This window comes from Meles meles, chromosome 2, assembly GCF_922984935.1.
Source record: "Meles meles chromosome 2, mMelMel3.1 paternal haplotype, whole genome shotgun sequence".
NCBI classification, from domain to species: Eukaryota; Metazoa; Chordata; class Mammalia; order Carnivora; family Mustelidae; genus Meles; species Meles meles.
In genome coordinates, this window is record NC_060067.1 from 791,209 (window position 1) to 804,059 (window position 12,851).

The following is a 12,851-nucleotide window of genomic DNA, read 5'->3' on the forward strand; positions in this document are numbered from 1 at the left end:
ACTCTTGAGCCAGAGCCAGAGAAATATCATTAAACGGATTGGCTTAGGCCGATGGAGGCCACCCCATGGCCAAGAGTGGGTCAGTCCACCCAAACCACATGGCTACCGCCCAGCAGGAAAGGGGCATTTGGAAAGCTGAGAACGCAACCAATAATGTTCTGAAGTAATATATACTATGACTCCATTTTTCTGTTAAAAATGTGGATATAGTGCTCGCTTCGGCAGCACATATACTAAAAAAAAAAAAAAAAATGTGGATATATGTTTGTATGAGCATGAAAAAATTTCCAAAGAAATTTCCGGGCTGTTAACATTGGGAACTAGGAAGGAAGGGGGTAAAGACAATGGGAGACTATTAACTTTTACTTTATACAAAAGTGGATTTTTTTCACTTTTTAATTAGGCATATAGGACCACGTATCCAAAGAAAGTGAAATAAAGGAAGAAAATAAAAATTATTTTAGGGCGCCTGGGTGGCTCAGTTGGTTAAGCGACTGCCTTCGGCTCAGGTCATGATCCCTGGATCGAGTCCCGTGTCGGGCTCCCAGCTCTGTGGGGAGTCTGCTTCTCCCCCTGAGCTTCTCCCCTCTCATGCTCTCTCTCTCTCTCTCTCAAATGGATAAATAAAATCTTTTAAAAAAATAAATAAAAATTTAACAATTATTTTAAAAGATTTTGGGGGACAGCAAGGAAAATTGGAACAGGGGAGAGAGTGGAGGCGGAAAGAGGAAATAAGGCAGTCGTGCTTGCTGGAGGTGATGAGGGCTGGCCCCAAAGCGATGCAGACGAAAAGGAGATAGATTCCTAAGACTTTGTATAAGTAGAGCAAGAAATAGGACCTAGTTACCCGGTGAAGATGAGATCACTGGAGGAGAAAAGGAGTTGTTGCTACTACAAGAGTCCAGGCTGCTCTACAAATAAGGGGATGGTCCTAAAACTTGCCTTTGAGTTGGAGGCGTTGGCTGGCTCGTCAGAGACCCATGACAGATGAGTGCTTTGGGGAGCCATCTGGAAAGAGATGACTTTATACGGAGAGAGAGACCACAGTGTTAGAAGAGAGAAGACTGAGGGCAGGAAATGGAAGACCACATTCCCAAACCGGCTTTCCTGTGAAGGAATACGTGAGGAAGTAGCCAGAGAGGATGAAGGAAATCCAGGGGATTGTGACAATGTGCCAGGAAGGGAAGGACGAGCCAGTTTCAAAGAGGACAGGGTAGTGAAGCAGGAGGCCACATAGCCGTCAGCGGCGCTGAAAGCCCATTCCTTGTGCATCCGTAGGGGAGCATTTTCCACAGAGTGGGTGTGGAATCCAGGTTTTGGGGGGCTGAGAGTTCATCAAAGACCAGACTGAGAGGAAGTAGCGAGAAACTTCCTAGCTTTTGAAACTTCTTATCGAGGGGGAGGGAAGTAACGAAATAGGAATTTGGCTGAGAAAGCAGTTTCTGTGGAAGGCGTCTTTAGGAGGAAATCCGCTCGTGTTTATAGGCATTTGAGAGGGAAGGTTTAGCCTCAAGAGAGAGTCTTGGAAGACGACAGAAATGAGAATAACAACTGGTATACCGAGTTAAGCTTGGAAGTAGATTGAGGACTTTCCTATTCTAAGAGTGGGGAAAGCGGAGAGAATTAGAAAAAATAAAAAGATGGGGGTTTTTGTTTGGTTGGTTGGTTTGGTTTGGTGAAGAGAAATTGAGCCCCCATCGGGGGTGATCATTGAAATCGTTAACAACCAGCGCAGAGTGTACACTGAGGCCAGAGCCCCGAGGGCCCCAACTCTCTTCGTGTTCACTCTGGTTGCTGGTCCTGGCAAGGTCTAGGGTAGAGGCCGGGGCAGCTGAGGGGCAGGCAGCAGAGAGGGACAACGAAACCACAGGGCTGGAAGCAACACCTCTGGCTGGAGTTTCAGAAGACTGAGTGAGAGTGGTCTACGTCGTGGGGCGCCGGGTCTACGTCGTGGGGCGCCGGGTGGCTCAGTCAGTTGGGCATCTGACTCTTGATTTGGACTCAGGTCATGATCTCATGGTTGTGGGTTCGAGCCCCAGGTCAGGCTCCGTGCTCGGTGGGGGTCTGCTTGAGATTCTGTCCTTCTCCCTTCACCCCTCCCTGCTTGCACTTGCTCTCGCGATCTCTCTACATGAATAAATAAATCTTAAAAAAAAATAGAATGATCTAAATTCCTCAAAGGCAGTCTTTTGTAATAGAAGAATATCATGCTATAAAATGATTAATCTTTAGCTCTCTGATGTAGGAAGTATTTTTTTATCGGATACATAATGGACGGCTTCCACAAACAATGCGTGTTGGCCGAAGGTCTGGAAGAGAGGGGTTGATGAAATCAAAGCCGGTCACACTTTCTGGCTTACGCCCTTGCGGCCAACAACAGTCTCTTAGTTCAAATAGGGAAATGGGATCACAGTGAATTTCAAATGCAGAATCTGGAGTTTACTCAAGTTTTCCCTCGCGCACCAGTCACGGGCCTCTTGTACCCGTGCTCTCCCGCAGCAGGAGGGAATGAGACGACAACACGGAGTGCTCCAGAGAGTGTGGACGAGGGCTTGGGGGTTCCCACAACCCAGTTGCCAAGTACAGAGCACGGAACCGTTACCAAGGCGACGGCACCAACCTCAGCCACGCGTCCACCCCCACGGGAAGGCACTGCTGTGTGTGTCCATTGACACGGAGGAAGTCCTTGTCCCTTACCCCTGCGCAGCCCTGCAAGCTGCTCCCCCGGGCAGGCCGATTCTGAAAATGACCTTGTCCTCAATCTAGCACGTGCTGTGTGTGGCTGCAGCCTTTCAAACGTAGCTGTTTCTGGCTGAGAGATACCTTTGGCCTAATCCCAGCCATTTGGAGATGAGGCAAGTAGGGCCGCCTGCCCCTTAGGAGACGTTAAACCAACACTTAGATCCGCTGAGACGTTTTACTCCAAGACCTTCTTCTCCCTGCCCGGTCGGGGAGCTTCGGCACAAGCGATTTCCCCAGAAAGGCTCTCCTGATGGGCGCCCCTTATTGCTAATTCGAGGAAGAGGCCAGCATGGGACACCCTCAGAGGCTTCGAGGCACGAGGCGGGGGGGGGGGGGGGGGGGGCGGAAAGCGCATCTGAACGCGTGGTGGCCGTGTGGACGCGGTGGGACCCGTGGGGACACCGGAGAACAGCCGTCCTGTCCCCGTCGCGCCTGTGGGCGCTCTGCGGGGCTACTTGTTCGACCGCCCCTGAGGGGAGCTGCCATGTGGCCTCATGCCTCCTGGGGTCGATCTCAAATAACAGGGCCTCTGGTTACTTTCAGTCGAAAATACAGGCCTAGATCCGCGGGGACCAAACTCGGCACAGTAAAAACTCCGCAGTCCGGAGGCGACGGGGAGCGACGGCGGCTCCTGTCTCTCCCAGCCTGGGCTTCCCCCTCCTTCCCGCTCCCCAGGCCGCGGGCCGCCCGGTTACCAGGCTTGACGCGGGAAGCGCCAGCTGCGGACACAGAAAGGAAGACCTTGGGGGGCTCCAGCCGGCGAAAGGAAGCCCCCCTCCTCCCGCGCATGAGCAAGTTCTTTCTGCCTCTGGCTGGCGGCCGCCTGGTCTCTCCTGGGCCCCCGACGCCTGCAGACGGACCTCCGGAGGCGGTGCCTTTCCAGGCAGGCCTCTTGGGAGGATCAAAGTGAAGCCCACGCTGTCTCACCCTCTCCAGACTTGTTCCCCGTGGGAGCAAATTACTTGCCCCACCGCCGTCTCTACCCCGTGTTCAGGCATTTTTGCCAACTCTGGCCTTTTCGATTTCTCAAGCATGAGGTAGACACCAGCCCACGGCATTCCCCAAACTGCAGGGGACACATCCCCGGCTCTCCGAGAGCTCTGCCTGGAGTACCTGTCGCCGGACCTAAGGTGAGAGGAAAGCCCCCTCTGACCTGTCCCGGGGTAGGGGGGTGCCTAGGAGGGACCTCTTAGACACCTTCAGTCCCTCTATAGAGACCCTTCTCTGACCCAAGCGGCCTCACCAACCCCCACCTCAACCTTCGGACATCTCCCAGGTAAGTGAGACGTTAAGGGAACACCCCCGTGAAAGTCCCAAATCACCACCCTGGCCTTGCTTGGAAGGTGAGAGGGGCTGACGACCCGTGTGTGGAGCATCTGTTTGTCAGAGAGAGGGAGAGCGCGCGCAAGCGAGCACACAAGCAGGCAGAGTGGCAGGCAGAGGTGGAGAGAGAAGCAGGTTCCCTGCTGAGCAGAGAGCCCGATGTGGGATTCGATCCCAGGACTCTGAGATCATGACCTGAGCCAAAGGCAGCAGCTTAACCCACTGAGCCACCCAGGCGTCCCTATAGCTCCCAAATGTATTCTCTCTTTCCAATGGTCCCTACAAAGATTCCTTAGTCCGTCGATGTTGGAAAAGACCAAACGCCGTTTCCACAAACTTGCATAGTTCTGTTGTTTATCGGACACTACTTGAATTACTGGTGGCTGGCGCTAACTTCGTGGTACAGAGAGTTTTAACAACAAGATATACTGCGACTCCAGCGGCAGCAAGGATCCCAGAACCCCGGCAGTGTTATTTATAAGTCGTGCTTCCCTGCTTTTCCAGCTGAACAAGGGACGTGATTTGCATCATAAACAACCACAAATTGGCTGCCTAAGAGGAAATGAGCAAAATACAGAATTTCTTAGAATTCTGCATGTTTTGTTGTGGTTTCTGTAGATAACCAGGTCTCATATCAGAAGAGCCATGGCCCCTGCTCAGAACAGGTGGACACCTGTGCTGTTCACTGAACGCCGGTCAGTAGCGCGGTGTCAGAATCACGGTGCCTTATCGTGGTCCTGGGGATGATTATGTCTCCGCATCATGATCTCCATCCTGTCCCATCGTGGCTGTGGCTGGCGTCTACTGGCAGGCCTTAAACCCTATTCGTTCTGTACTTAGCCCTTTCCTCAAAGCCCAAAGTGTTTTGGAACGCTGTCAACAAATCATTTAAGAACCCAGGATGAATCTTTGTGTACATTTTTTAAAAAGACAACCGGTTCTAGGAAAGTATTTCGATCTTACACCCATACATGATTTAAAATAGCGCAGGTCATATTGAGTGAACATTTTAATGGGTGCAATTCCAAGAGCAATAAAAGGAGATAAAAGCATAGATAAAGTTACGTTCTGCTGGTCATCCGTTCTCTAGAAGTTTCACTAGAATGCTCATGACGGTAACAGACCTGTTCACAGCAACCAGAGCTCCTTCGTGGCCAGTATTTCCACATAATATTTCAGTTGTCAGTACCACTGGTCAGGAATGGTTTAGTTCACACGTGGGGCTTATCTGGATGGGCAACTTGGAGAGGAAGGCGCCGTGATTTGGTGTTGCTGGCAAGTGGCGCTGAGCCTGCCATCCCGGCACATCCAAGTTGGTTTCTTAAGCAAGAGTGGGCCTGACTCTAAGCGACAATGACATCTCATAAATTAAACAGAGTGCAGGGTTCTCAGTCCTCCTGTGGAGAAAAGGAGAAGGAAGGACACTCTATAAATCAGGGACCCTTCTTCCAAGAAAGGCAGTGACTTAGTCATCGGCAGGTCAAATCATCTGGGCTCTTTGTGAAAGCACCTTCCCCTGCCAGCCCTCCTCCTCCCGGGGCCTGACTCTGGGGTCTGAGGTGGGACCAGGCACTTGTCTTTTTTTTACTCTTCTAAAGCCCAGGCGGGCGGTTCCGGTGTGCAGTGTCGGAGGGGTCATGGGCTGTTTGGATGGATCCGGAACTTCTGGGAGAACGGGCTGCGAGACCGCAGGTCTGGCTCGCGGGTTCCTCCGGGCACCGCAGAGAGAAGCGCAGGGCCCGAGGCGCATGGAGGCGGCGGCCCTCACTCCGGGCTGGGTCGTCCACGGCTGGGACCTGGAGGCACTCACGGCCCCCGCGGAGAGTGTGATGACGGACCGCACGGCTGACCCAGCGCACACCCTCAGGCGAGTCCCGCCGGCCTAGTCTCGTCGCGGGCGCGTGGGCCGCACCGCACTGCTCGGAGGACGCAGCAGCTCCTCGGCGCGCGCCGGGTGAGCAGGGCTGCGGGGGAGGGGGCGCCGGGGGTCGGGCCGGGGGTCGAACCCGGTGCCCTGAGCCGCCACGGACCGAAGCAGATGGGCGTGGGCGGCCGTCCTGGGGGGGGGGGGGGGCCTGCGGGGCCGCGAGGAACCGGAGCCCGCGGGCGGGGGCAATGGCGCGGGCCCGAGGTCCCCGGCGCGGCGCCCGGTCGGCCGAGGTCGGGCGCGGGGGGCGACTAGGACGCGGGACTGCGGTGTCCCCGCATCCTGGCGCGGCCCAGCGCTCCTGCCGCGGGGGGGGCCGCCCCGGCCGCTGCGCAGACCCGCGGGGGGACCCGAGGCGGCAGCCGGAAGGTCACCGCGGGTCGCGGAGGGTCGCGCGTTCCGTCCTGCCTGTCCCCGGGCGGCGGCGGGCGCGTCCACGCGGGCTCGGGAACGCGGCGCCTCGGCGGTGCCGCGCGGCGCAGCGCCGGGTGAGACCCGGGGCCGGGGGTGGGGGCGGCGGCGGCCGGAGCCTGGGGGGCGGGGCTCGCTCTCGGGGGCGGCCTCGCGGCGGGGACCCGGGGGCGCGGGGGGCGGGCCGCGGCGGCGGGGGCGGGCGGGCGCGCAGGTCCCACCCCTTCCTGAAGGAAGCGCCCGCCTCGCCGCCGCGCTGCCTCCGCGCAGGTCACGGCCCCGCCAGGCGACCGCGGCCCCGCCGCTGCGACCAGGTAGGCGCGGCGCCCCTCCTCCGCCGGGCGCGGGGCAGCGGGCGCGGGGCGGGGGCGCGGGGCGGGGGCGCGGGGCGGGGGCGGGGGCCCAGCTCGGAGGCGGAGACCGGGGGCGGCGGGCGCTGCCGCGGGGCTGGGGCGCGGGGGTCCTCCCGGCCGCGGGGGCCCCGCTCCGCCCTGCCCCAGCCCCGCAGCGCCCCGTGCGCGGGTCCGCCCGGCCGAGCCCCCGCTGGGGAGACGCGCGTGTCCGGCCGCGCCCGGAGCTGCCCCGCCTGTCCCCGCGCCTCGGTCCCCGCCGCCGCCGCAGTCTGTCCGCCGAGCCCTGCGCCGCCCGCCGGCCGCGGCCCCGTCCCGCGCCGTGACAGGTGTCCCCACGCGCCGCCCCCGCCGCGGCCCCGGCCTTTGTTTCCGAGCGACTCGGTCGGGAGCGACCGCAGGTTCGGCCTCGGGGCTCCTGCCGCCGCGGCTCGCTTGACCGTTAGCCGAGTCGGGCCGGCTCGGGCGACGGGGGGCCGGGAGGGGACCGGGGGGGCCGGGAGGGGACCAGCCTCGCCCCGCGTCTCTCCGGCCGCACGCGGGCAGGACGCGGCTCTTCGGCTTCTCGGCGCCGGCGGGGCCGCTCGCTCGTCGGTGGCAGCGATTCGCTCCGGAGCGGAGGGCCCCGGGTTTCCCCGCCTCCGAGGAGTGTCGCTCGCGCGGGAGACGCGGACTCCCTGCTCGGTGCTCGTCGCTGCCGCCCGCGCGTCCTGCCCCGGGCGCCCCGCGGGGTCCCCACGCCGCACGGACGGTCCGCGGTGCCCACGGCGCGCGGCGGTTCCGGGCCGGACGGCGGTGCGGGCTCCCGCTGGGGCGGTTCGGCTCGACGCGGCGGGGTGCGGGGCGCGCGGCTGTCCCCGCCGTCCGGGCCGCAGGCGACGGCGACTCCGGGGACCCCGCGGGGCCGTCGGCGAGCGGACCCTCTGCGGCTTTGAGACGAGCTTGTGGCGCTCACGCGTGGGCGCTCGCGGATCGGAGGGCTTGGGCTCCGCCGTCGCGCGCGAAACCCCGCATCCTTCCCTCCGCGTCCCGCAGACGCCTCGGGGCTGCGGCCTCCCCGCGCGCAGGACTTTCCTGTGCGGCCGCGGCTCGGGCCTTCTAGGGTCTGTGCGCTCCGGCTCCGCTCCCCGGGTTGGGCTCGGGCGCTGGTGGGGGACAGACGGGAAGGAAGTGCGGCGCGCGGGGACCGCCCTGGGTCGGGGCCGCCCACCCTGGACTCCGCGGTGGGAGCTGGAAAGCGCCGCCAGCACGGGCCGTCCCGGATGCTTCCGTCGAGGTTCCAGTCTCTTCGCAGCCGCTGCTCCAGGCGCGGGTTTCTCACCAGATGTGCCTTCCAGTTTGCTGCGCGCGGGGCGGTGCGCGGGGCAGTGACTGCGAGCGGTGAGGCCCGGCGTCAGGCTGTCCCGGACCCGCCGCACCGGCTGTGCCGCGACCTTGCGGGGTGTCCCGCACCTGCTCCGCGGTCATCCACAGGGACAGCACTTGGCGTCACTCTCTTGTCCGTGCCCTGCTTCGTGTCCCCTGTGACCGGAGCGCCCCTCCGCCGTCCAGCGGGCCCAGAGCCGGACGGGGCGGCCTGCGGTCCCCACGCGGAGAAGCTGGCGGGGCCTGCACTTTGAGCCTTTTGCTCCCACAAACTCTGGCCGCTGGGGCTCATGTCAGGAACCCGTGAAGCAAGAGGGACACTGACAGGATAACGCATGACCTGTCTCCCCCGTCACCAGCAGAGTCTGTGTCTCTCAGAATCCGCCGCACAGTGGTGATTAGGTTCTGTGAGCTGAAGTGAGATCTGAGCTAAAGCTCTCAAAAGTGCGATACAAACACCGAGTGTCACTGGATCGGGGCCTACGTTCATGACGAGGCGAGGAGCACACTCTGGGGTGTAATAAGCGTTTTACCCCGAGATGACGGCAGAAGTGCCTCCCTGCTAAGTCCAATTACAGCAGACTTCCCCGCCTGGCTCTGCCGGTGGCCTGTCTCCATGGTTTCTCACCAGTTCTGAGTACTTTCCAACAGTTTGTAAGTTAGTAGAACTCTAACGAGTTGTTGTTTTCGCCAAATACCCTTTCCTGGCGTGGTGGGATGGCGAAAGATAGCTTCTGGCGACGGCAAGTCTTTGTGCAAAGTGATTTCGGACAAGCAGTTGCAATGGTAGTGTGAGATTGGGGTGGAATCTTCCTGTGGACCAACCTCGCTGCAGAGTCGGGCTTGGAATTCTTCAACCGATTAAGAAATCAGCATTTTTCTTTTAGCCTCTGTAAATGGCCTTTCTCTATATTGGTGCTGTCCAGTAAACTTTCTGTAGTTCCATCCTTTGTCCGAGGTGCTGGCCACAAGCCACATGTGGCTGTTGAGCACTTGGTATGTGCCTCGTACAACTGAGGGACTCGGTTCTAATTTTTATTTAATTTTAATTAATTTAAATAGCCACGTGGGACTAGTGGCTATCATGCTGGACAGTGGAGCTCTAAACTGTCTTTACCTGTTTCCTGTAGAGATAACATTTGATGGCAAATCTTTTTTTTTTTTTTTTAGGTTTTATTTTATTTATTTAGAGAACATGAGTGGTTAGGGGGGAGGGGCAGAGTGAGAAAGAGGGAGAAAATCCCAAGCAGACTCTGCACTAAGCATGGAGTCCGACATGGGGCTCGATCTCACAACCCTGAGATCATGACCTGAGCCGAAATGGACCCTTAACTGACTGAGCCACCCAGGGGCCCCTGTTGGCAATTATTCATTGGAAGAAAGTGGAAATAGGCATGGATAGACCCAGAAATTAAATTTCATTCTGTCATCCTGTTGTTACAAAAACACTAGCATTTACTCTAAAGAAGGTGTTTTATGCTGAAGTTCCAGCTCACTCTAAAAATTAAGTTTCCCTTTTTAATTTGTATGTATTTCCTCGCCCGCAGAATAAGCCACGTCCAGAGCGGTTTAGATGCTCGGCCCCGTGTGAGCGTTGTTCTTCCCCGTCCTTGAATCTGCTCTCTTGCACATAATAGATCATTTATTCTTAAAGTCGGTTTCTGAGCTTCTAGATTTTTCAAGGGGAGGGATGTTTGGAGAAGAGGTGGGAGGTGAGGGCTGATGCACAACCATTCTCCCGCCCGATTCCCATTCCTGTCTAACAGTCACGGAAATCCCGTGAAGAGGCCAACACATGAGTAGCCCCGCCTCAAGGGGCCGCTGAGGCCACAGGGGGAGGCTTCGTGAATTTAGGAAACGTGCCGTGTACTCCTGTTTGGGTTTGTCATCGTTTTTGAGGTCTGCCGTGCACAGTAACGTGGTCAAGCCTCCGAGACGAGACACATGTTCTTGCTTAACGTTCTTCTTATGTTTCCAAAACGTTTCATACACCCTTACAGTATTTTTCAAACCATGTGTCCTGAGTCATGGAATTGATTTAAAAGGTTAAGGTCAGTGTTTTGTTTGTTTGTTTTCTAATGAAATGGAATGTAGAGTGGAACCGGAATTCGCACTGTGTGTCCCTCTCCGCGGGAGCTGCTGGTGACTGGGGAAATGTTTGCTTCTCCCATGTCCGGCAAATACAAGGCCGCAGGGAGGTGGCGGCCAGGACCCTTGGGCTCAAATCCTGCCTCTGCAGTGCCCAGTCCGTATATAGTAAGCACTGTATAAGCAGGGTCATTATTTCTAGTATTATTATGTGAGTGTATGTGTGCCTCTTGGATCATGAGATCAGATATCGCCTTTGAAAGTAGGCTCGGGACCCACTTTTGGGAAGCATTGATCTAAGGCCTCCACGAATCACTGAGCACTTCCCGAGGGCCCCACGCTGACGCTTCACATGTATTACGTTGCTTCTCACGACAGTCCTGTGAGCCTCGCCGCGATCCCACGGTACCTCCAGTCCCGGGAAGTCGGAGAGGCAGGACGTGAGCCGCAGGCAGTCGGTGACAGACCCTCACCTCCCCACTGCAGTGTGACAGCGATGTGCGGGGGGACAGCGGCACGCCCGTGAGGCCCAGACATTGCGGAGCCGGGCACGAGCACGGAAGTGAGCAGACCACAGCCGTCTTCTGAGTAAGATGAATCCTGGTTCGTGAGAGGGGAGTCGTTCTGCGTTTAGTCACTGTCTTTAGGCCAGGAGAGACCTTGGTGCTCCCAGCCTCTGGCCCCTGAAAGTGAATGCCCTGGATCAGGAAGCCTGGGGACCAAAGGAACGCAAATCACCCAAAGACGGACCACAGACTGTGTGGCCTTCCTTCCTAACCACTTGCTGGCGTCTGCCCACTGCTTTGTAGCAAATCGTCCCAAATGGTCTGAATAGATAAGGTCCGTCCCATAAATCTCCCACTTTTTCCTACATTCTAAATTGTTTTTCAGAATCACTTCTTGCCTGTAGGTGCTTCATGATATGTATATATTTTTATTTGTAATTGACATGTAACAGTGTATTACTTTCAGATGTACACCGTGATGATTAGGTATTTGCATATGTTGCAAAAGGACTAGTCAGTCTAGTTAACCTCCCTCACCACGTATGGATACAGATTTTTTTCTTGTGATGAGAACTTTTGACATCCACTCTCTCCGCAACCTTCGAATGCATAATACAGTATTATTAACTGCAGTCGCCATACTGTACATTATATCCCCAAGACGACTTTATTTTATAACTGGAAGTTTGTACCTTTTGATTTCACTTTAATATAATAAATGGAAAACAGTGTTGTTTTCAGAATTTTATGTACAGGGGCACCTGGGTGGCTCAGTCGGTGAAGCATCTGCCTTCGGCTCAGGTCATGATCCCAGGGTCCGGGGACTGAGGCCCCTGTCGGGCTCTCTGCTTGGCGGGGAGTCTGCTCTCCCTCTCCCTCTGCCTGCCTCTCCCCCTGCTTGTGTGTTCCCTCCCTGTCAAATAAATAAATAAAATCTTTTTTAAAAAAGAATTTTATGTACAAGGAGAGGTCTTAAAATTGAGGCTGGAAATTTTTTTTTTCCCTCACCTAGTGCAATCTAGAAAGTAAAACCAAATTCATTTTGGAAGGAAGATTTCAGTTTTCCCTAAAGGTCAAACTAAATCTGAGTGACCACATGTCCAGGGACTTCATCAGGCAGACGAGAAGAGGAAACAGCTTGTCGTCATGGCTACTTTTCTTCTTTAAAAATTCCAGAATGTCCTGGAGGCATTCAGATTTCGTTCAAAGCTTCAGAGGCGTCCACCTCTGGAGACAGGGGTACAGACTCTACCCATGGAGTACAAAGGAGTACAGCGAAGGTCTTTGAAAACGCACTGTAGGTCGTGTAATACTTTTAGGCAAGTGTAGACAAAGCTTAAGAAATCATTGTGAGGGCGCCTGGGTGGCTAAGTCGGTGAAGCATCTGCCTTGGGCTCAGGTCATGATCTCAGCATCCTGGGGAGTCCACATTGGGCTTCCTGCTCAGCGGGGGTCTGCTTCTCACTCCCCCTCTGTTCGCCTTGCTTGTACTCTCTCACTCTGTCAAATAAATAAATAAAAATCTTAACCAAAAAAAAGAAGTAATTGTGATTAACTATGGCAGTAGAGGAAATCAGCCTGTAGTTTAAATGGTGTTATTTAACTCTGCAGTAATTATAATGAATTATAATGGTTTTCAACTGAATGTAAACATAAATGTCTCCAAAAATAGCAGAGCCTTACTGTTCATCAAACATTTCATTTATTAACAAAGTAGACTTCTTCCTGTTTTTTTAAACTTCTAATGACTTAGCTGCCACAGAAAGAGTTTAGATGGTAATAATTGGAAATTTTGAGGCATAAATTGAAACTGTACATAGCCAAGGGCACCTGGCTGGCTCAGTTAGTAGAGCACGTGATTTGGGGTTGGAGTGCAAGCCCCATGCTGGGGGTAGAGATTACTTTAAAACAAAAAACAAAAAACAAAACAACAAAAACTCAAAAAACAAAAAAAAAACAAAAACTCAAAAAACAAAAAAAAACAAAAGCGGGCACCTGGGGGTTCAGTTGGTTAAGCATCGGCTCTTGGTCTCAGCTCAGGTCTTGATTTCAGGGTCATGAGTTCAAGACCTCTGTTGGCTTCACACTGTGTATGGAGCCTACTTAGAAAAACGAAACACAGGGCACCTGAGTGGCTCA

The 12,851-nt window shown here is 55.6% G+C and overlaps 1 protein-coding gene and 1 long non-coding RNA gene across 4 annotated transcripts in view; one reads left to right on the top strand and one right to left on the bottom strand.

The window, feature by feature from the left end:
• Positions 1–4,459: 4,459 nt before the first annotated feature.
• LOC123936582 lies at positions 4,460–5,923 on the bottom strand. The gene is made up of 2 exons (XR_006817370.1): positions 5,654–5,923; positions 4,460–5,462 (listed from the first exon to the last, which is right to left on the bottom strand). It is a non-coding gene; the product is annotated as an uncharacterized LOC123936582 (long non-coding RNA).
• A 76-nt stretch (positions 5,924–5,999) lies between these two features.
• Positions 6,000–12,851, top strand: part of TMEM150C (transmembrane protein 150C) — a 71,646-nt gene continuing 64,794 nt past the window's right edge. The window contains exons 1-2 of one of the 3 annotated variants that reach the window (XM_045997009.1): positions 6,653–6,717; positions 10,585–10,794. The gene's annotated coding sequence lies outside the window, so the exon portion shown is untranslated. Of the gene's footprint in view, positions 6,020–6,652; positions 6,718–10,584; positions 10,795–12,851 lie in introns of those variants that run through there. The other 2 variants (XM_045997012.1, XM_045997019.1) reach the window with 2 other exon arrangements.